At 43.9% G+C, this 7,545-nt stretch overlaps 1 pseudogene; it reads left to right on the top strand.

Moving 5' to 3' along the window:
- Positions 1-4,099: 4,099 nt before the first annotated feature.
- On the top strand, positions 4,100-6,501 carry LOC114640536 (annotated as a pseudogene).
- Positions 6,502-7,545: the final 1,044 nt, after the last annotated feature.

The raw sequence follows: 7,545 nt of genomic DNA, 5'->3' as shown, positions 1-7,545 counted from the left end.
GTCACCATTCCTACAGGAAGGAGGATAGCTGAACTATTGTTATTTCCATTGATCCCTACTAATCACAAATATAAGAGACCTAAGAGGATCAAAGCTTTGGTTCCTCTGATGCATACTTTGGTTCCTCTGATTCTCAAATGGCAGATGCCACACGCTGGCTGCCAGAGAGACTGATTAAACAAATAGACAACAATAACAAATCCAGGGAGGAGAAATCCCCTGGGAAGCATATTTTTTCTTTGAAGGAAAAATGAAGATGCTTCACTGAAGCAGATCAACCAGCATACCTGACTTGGAAAGTTCTCAGTGCAGAAGAAGACATCACCACCCACACTTCCTGGGTGGCTCTATTAGACTCTTGGTTCCCTGCTTTAAGATTTAGTGGAGTACATTGTTTAGACCCAAGAGAGAACCCATTACCACAGTTACTATAGTTGTTTTTTTGGTTTGAGATTGATTGGGGCAGAGACAGGGATTTCCTTACTTGTTTTGTTAAGATCAAAACTATGATCAGTTCTGTACTTATATAGATTTAGATTTTGAAAATAGTGTTACAAAATAGAAGAGGCTTATACTTTTTACTCCTCCAACAGAGGGAGTTGTGCGCTACCCTTAAAAAAAAAAAGAGTGTTGCTCTGAGGCAGAATGGTTTACACCAACCATTCAGACAGCATTAAATCTCTTGTCTCTCAGGCTCATGCTGTTCAACAGACTGATGGCTTTTGTACAACAACAGATAGACGCTATTCAAATGAAACCCATACAGGTCCATTATTACAGGCTGGAAGTAGGGGACTCCAAAACCTCTGTCATCAAGACTGACGAGGATTAACCCCTAACTTACACACTAAGCCGGATAGTCAGTGACGGATAAGAGAACACCTCAAGACCCTTGCCTCTAACTGGGAGGCCTCACCTTCCTAAGACAGAAGCTCAACCAATGGCTGTTGAGTATCCAGAGACAGGAAAGGGAGGCTGGGGTCCTTTGTTCCAACCTAAGACAGACATGGTTTCTGTAAGTTTTCCCAGCCTTCCCTTTTGAAAACAAATTTAAAAAGGGAGACCTGTTGGGAGCTGACTCCTAGCCAAAAGTGGCTATCATCTTTGGAGCCATCTCGAGCCATATACCCTGACAAGAGACTCATTTTCAACAGCCCACAACAGCTGAGCACACTCTGATAAACATCTTGTTTTTCCCACATATCTTGTTATGCTGTTTAGTGCTGCCAGCTGCAAGGTGCACATGGCCTCCACACTGCTAGCTAGGTGCATGTGATATCCACACTGCAAGGCACATGACGTAGTGCTTTCAGCTGTGCTTGCCCACGAGGGGAAGGCACATGGTAAAGGGTATAAATACCCAGAATTTCCTTTCAATAGAAGAGACTTGAAGAGACTTGATCAGACTCCCTGTCTTGTCTCGATTCTTTGAGTCTCTCACCCCACTCTCTCTCTTGCTAGACCCTAACCCACAGACCAGAGCAGCAGAACGGGCCATTACAAAGTGCCCCCCCACCCCGATCGTGAGGCAGCTTGGGTGGCTACAGAAAGGAGGACTCCATAGCAGATTCCAAACATTTTTAGAGAACAATTAAGAAGTAGATGGAAATTTTCTATTCCAAAAAATATCCTGAGAAACTAAAAGAAGGGAATAGATCTCTAGAAAGCTCCCACCCATAAGAAGCAACTACACCGAGGAAATAATTTCAAAAGATAATGTCTTTTCCTAGAAAAGAAAAATCTCAAGACCTGGCAGATTTGCTGCTGAATTTCACCAAACTTTTAAAGAAGAGCTCCTCACTCAGCATAACTGTCCTCTGAGAGGCTCAACCCATCAGCTGACCAGTCCCTGATCTGATTCAGAGACAACCCACAGTCAAACATTGGACAGAGGTTGGGGACACTTATTGAAAAGTTGGCAAGAAGAATTGAAGGCTTTGAGGGGATAGGAACCCCACAGGAAGACCAACAGTTTCAACTAACCTGGATTTTTGGAGCTCTTTGAGGCTGATCTACCAATCAAAGAATACTCACTGGCCATACCTAGACTTCCCCACACATAAGTAGCAGATGTGCAGCTTGACTTTGATGTGGGTCCTGAACGACTAGAGCAGGTGCTGTCTCTGATCTGATGCCTGCCTGCCTGCCTGCCTGCCTGCCTGCTTGTAGATGCTGTTCCACTAACTGGTTTGTCTTGTCTGGCCTCAGTAAGAGAGGATGTTCTGTAGTCCTGCAGTGGGTGAGTCTGTACCCAGCAGGGCCTCTCCCTTCTCAGAGGTGAAGGGGAGAAAGGGATCAGGAAGGGGCTGTGTGAGGGAGAGACTGGGAGAAGAGGAAAGAACTGCAATCTGAATGTAAAGTGAATAAATAAATAAATAAACAGAAAAAAACTTTTTAAATTAATCATTTTATTTACATTCCAAATGTTGCCCCCCTCCTGTTCCTGCCTCCCAGAGTTCTTCATCCCATCCCTCCTCCCCTTCACCTCTGAGAGGGTGCTTCTCCCAATCCCCAGAAAATAATTTTTTTTAAAGAAGAGCTTCTCAACTTTTATAGCAAAAATAGATGAAAGAAACACTATCAAACTCATTCCACAAAGCTAGTATTATCCCATTAACAAAACCAGACAAGGACAAAACAAAAGAGAATACCATATACCAAAAGAATATTGTATCTTACAGTAGATGTATACACTTATGTCCTTATTTCTACATATTGTGTTAACTTTTCCTGAGATGATGTAAGCAAATGTGTACTTGCTAATTTCAGCAATGTTCAATGTGCCTGACCAATGAAGTTTGTTGGGCTTACTTACAGACAATACATGAGGTGTCCTGAACACACTATTCCAGTAATACCTATCCTCAGTATCAGTATTTGTTGAATAATCAAAAATTTACAATATGCAGCAGTTTTAATGGCAGCAATTTGACAAATGATCCTCAACTTAGTGATTTGGCCACGGTAAATGCATGTTCTTTTATTCTAATCTGAATTACTAATACTAACTCTCATATTACATATGAGACACCAATGAGAGATACAGAATGACAATTGTGACTTTAGTTCCTGAAACATATACACTGTTCATCAGATATCAGATTAGTGAGCGTGATGTTATTATGGTGAAAAGTATCCACATTGTGGAATCTAGGCTAGGTGAGAGAGTCCCACTCTTTCCTTGGTCTGGCATAACTGATAAGTTTTTGGGCCTAGTTTCCCTGATATGATTTTGACACATCAGCGAGCCCCTATAATCTCAATTCACCCTTAACAAATTTATAGGGTGGCACCATTTGTACTCCCAGGAATAAATCATTTGTCAGTCCATGCTACACGAGTGGTGCTATACAACCATAAACATGCTCAATCACCCTCGACCTTCAAATTAGAATCAAAAGCTACTTGTAAAATGGAGCCTGACAGGGTAATGCACAGCATGAAAAACAAAACAAAACAAACAAAAACACTGTTTTACACACATTATAGAGTAAGTTAGAGCAAGATGAATCCCAAGCAGCTGCATCAACACAGTCATGATTGCAAACCATGGAAACTGCATCATGGAGTACCTTTAAGTCAACCTTCTATTTCCTATATATTCTGGCATTCCTCAAACCACTTGCAGTTGGAAGAGGATATTAAGGAGCAATAGCTAGATGACCCCACAAAGGTACTAATGACCCCCCCTCTATCACTCTCTCTTGTCCTACATCTACTAGAGAATGTCAGTAGCTTGATTAGCATAATCACATCAATGTGTTGCTCTGCACATGGCTAGTAAATTTCTAAGATGGGAAGGGGGTAATCATTCTCAGAGGAAAAAGTCATACTGCAACACTGCACTAATCTTTAGCAAGAACGTCCAATAGCTTAGAAATCCAACAACAGGAGAATGGATAGGGAATATGTGACATGTACACACACTGGACTTTTGTTCAACCATAAAGAAAAGAGTGAAACTTGAAGGAAAATGTATAGACCTGGAAAATACGGTGTTAAATAAAGTAAGCCAGACCTAGAGATGCAAAAATTGCATGTTCTGGCCAAACCGTCTTCCAAGCCTGTGAAGTACTGCTTTGAAGGAAGGCAGATTATCATGGGGCGCAAGTTGAATCCTACAAAGAAGGAGAAACGTGGACCCGGCCGAAAGGCCCGAAAATCGAAGGGTACAGAGACAGAACTGGTCAGATTTCTGCCTGAAGCTGACGATGAGAATTTCAAGAGGCTGTCGAGCTGTGCCCGGAAGAGGGCAGCCAAGAGGAGGGCAGGGTCTGTTGACGTCCCTAAGCCACATAAGTCTCCTGGGATCAAAACATTGCCTGGAGAGTTATCCAAAGGAGCAGTTCAGGCTCGAGGTAAAAACTGCCCAGCACCAGTTCAAAACAGTGATGGAGACGAGGAGGAAGACTCCGAGGAAGATGGTGTGGTGACCCAGGGGGACCTTTGGGGCTCTGAGGACAGTAGTGAAGATATGGTGGATGACTATGGAGCTGACTCTAACTCAGAGGATGAGGAGGAAAAGCTGTTGTCTATTGAAAGAGCCGCTCTGAAGCAGAAGGCCCAGGACTCCGCAGCTGGGGCCCAGTGGAGTGAAGAGGACTCTGATGATGATGGTGTTTCCCCTGAGTCCCACCCCAGAAAGGATGACAAAGTAGAGGGGGATTTGCAGATTAATGTGGAAGATGAGGAAGGCTTTGTGCTGCCCCCTGCTGGTGATACTGACCATGATGCCCAGGCTCCAGACCTGCAATGTGTTCACAAGTGGATCCAGGATATAGTAGGAGTGCTTCAGGATTTTGGGGCTCAGCGAGAAGAAGGCCGATCTTGAACTAAGTATCTGAGTTGGCTTCAGAAGGATCTGGCCACTTACTATTCTTACGGAGACTTCCTGCTGAGCAAGCTCATGGAGCTCTTCCCTCTGTCTGAGTTGATAGAGTTCTTAGAAACTAATGAGGTGCCCCGGCCAATCACCCTTTGGACCAACACCTTGAAAACCCGTCGCCGAGACCTTGCTTAGGTTCTGATCAATCGTGGGGTTAATCTGGATCCACTGGGAAAGTGGTCAAAGTCTGGACTTGTGGTATACGATTCTTCAGTGCCTATTGGTGCTACTCCTGAGTACCTGGCTAGACACTATATGCTGCAGGGAGCTTCGAGTATGCTGCCTGTCATGGCCCTGGCACCTCAGGAGAATGAGCGGATCTTAGACATGTGTTGTGCTCCTGAAGGGAAGACCAGCTACATAGCTCAGCTGATGAAGAACATGAGTGTGATCCTTTCCAATGACACCAATGCAGAGCGGCTCAAGAGTGTCGTGGGCAACCTGCACCGGCTGGGAGTCACCAACATCATCGTCAGCCAGTATGATGGGCGCCAGTTCCCCAAGGTGGTGGGGGGCTTTGATCGAGTGCTTCTGGATGCTCCTTGTAGTGGCACAGGAGTTATCTCCAAAGACCCTGCTGTGAAGACCAACAAGGATGAGAAGGACATCCAGCGCTGTGCCCACCTTCAGAAGGAACTGCTGCTCAGTGCTATTGACTCAGTCAACGCTGTCTCCAAGACTGCAGGCTACCTGGTCTACTGCACCTGTTCCATTACGGTGGAAGAGAACGAGTGGGTGGTAGACTATGCCTTGAAGAAGAGGAATGTACGGCTGGTGCCCACCAGCCTGGACTTCTGCCAGGAAGGTTTTACCTGCTTCCTGGAAAGGCACCTCCACCCCTCTCTGCATTCCACCTGACGCATCTACCCTCACACTCACAATATGGACGGTTTCTTTATCGCCAAGTTCAAGAAATTTTCCAATTCTATCCCCCAGCCCCATGCAGGAAACTTGGCAGCCGCTACCCCTGCAGAACCTGACCTGAAGGATCAGGTCACTCCAAAGTCTGAGAACAGTAGCCAGCCCTCCAAGAAAGCTCGCAGGGCTGCAAAAGCAAAGCAACGGTTGGTGAGACAGCAGCATTCCAAGTAGCCCTTCCAGAAGATGAACGGCATCTCCAAAGGGCCAGGCTTGTCCACTGAACCTTCCATCCCAAATGCCCAAGAGTCTGCTAGGCCCCTGGAAAGCAGTCAGTCTGACGGGAAAGGCAAGTGACTGGGAAATGGAAGAGGGATGGGAAGCCGAAGCAATGAGGACCTAAACAGAAGCCCTCCAAGGAAGCTGCTGTCCCAAAGCACAGCGCCCCTCCCGAGGGCAAGGACTCGAGAACACCTGCTGTGCCAGCTCCTTCTGAAATCTGTGCCACCCCAAGCCCTCAGTCTCTTGGGAAAGCCAAAATGATACAGAAAGTAAAGCAGCAGTTATCAGAGCAGCCTGTCAAGAGAGCTGCTTCCCTGAAAGAGGATGCTGTCCCCAAGGGACCCTCATCCCCCACTGTGTCTCCCCACAGTTCCACCAGGCCCCCACCAGCAAAAAGGAGGAAATCTATGTCAAAGGGCAGCAGCCAGACTCTGTTGTCTTAAGTGGACTTGGAAACTCATTGCATTGTCTCTGGGTTGGAACTCTTAGATCCTGCTGCAAGGATGGCCTCCCCCTGTGCATACATATGAAAATTAATATACATATTACCACCAAAAAAATTGCATGTTCTTTCTTGTATGTTGATACTAACTAAATATGGTGTATATAAGAGGCTACTGGATATGGAAGAGTATTCAGAGCAGGCTGTGGCCAACCCTAAGAATGATGACTCTATACTTTGGTGGAGATAGGATCTGGGTAGACACATCCACTCAATACAACTCACATGCTTCAGTGCTTTATTCCAGGATATAGAAAGGATTCTATCCTTTACATTTAGTAGAGTGAATTGAGACAATATAGGCATATGATCATATCAAAACCATACAAGAAAAAACAGGCCTAATACTTTAGTGTGTATACCAGTCAAAAAAGGGGTACAATCCTCTAATCTGAATCCCCTAAGAAAGACATTTAATCCTCTGATACAAGTGGCCTCCACCAACCAGTCATGTAGCAACAATTCTTGTGCATATATTATTTTTAAATGTACAATACAACATAAAGAAACATTAAATACTTTACAATATGTAACATAATTCAGTCACAAAAGATCATATATATGATTCCACTCATGAAGTGCTCAAAAAAATCAAAGGAGACAAAGAAAATCAACACAGCATTTTATGAAATTGCATACACTGGCATTTGATGAATGTATATTTTCAATTATATCTTCTTGATATACTCTTCCCTTCATCATCATATAGTGAACTTCTTTATCTCATTTGGATGATTTTTGAATAAAGTATGTTTTCACAGAAATCAATGACTATTTCCTATTAATTCCAAATAAAATTTGCTTGTAATTCCCTTTTTCCAAACTTTTAGTTTCAGCCAGTATATATCTTGGCTGATGTGATTTTTTTTTTTTTGCAAACAAAAAACCTCAACAGAACAAAACAAGTAAACAAACAAACAAACAAACACAAGTATTTTAATCCCATATCTTTGAATTGGGTAATTAAGACCATGTACATGTGGATTATTATTGGAAAGAATCAGTGCAGTAATACTTG

The sequence above is a fragment of the Grammomys surdaster genome, unplaced genomic scaffold, assembly GCF_004785775.1.
Source record: "Grammomys surdaster isolate TR1022 unplaced genomic scaffold, NIH_TR_1.0 61, whole genome shotgun sequence".
NCBI classification, from domain to species: domain Eukaryota; kingdom Metazoa; phylum Chordata; class Mammalia; order Rodentia; family Muridae; genus Grammomys; species Grammomys surdaster.
Note: the sequence above shows the minus strand (reverse complement) of the source record. Positions and strands in the feature narration are given on the sequence as shown.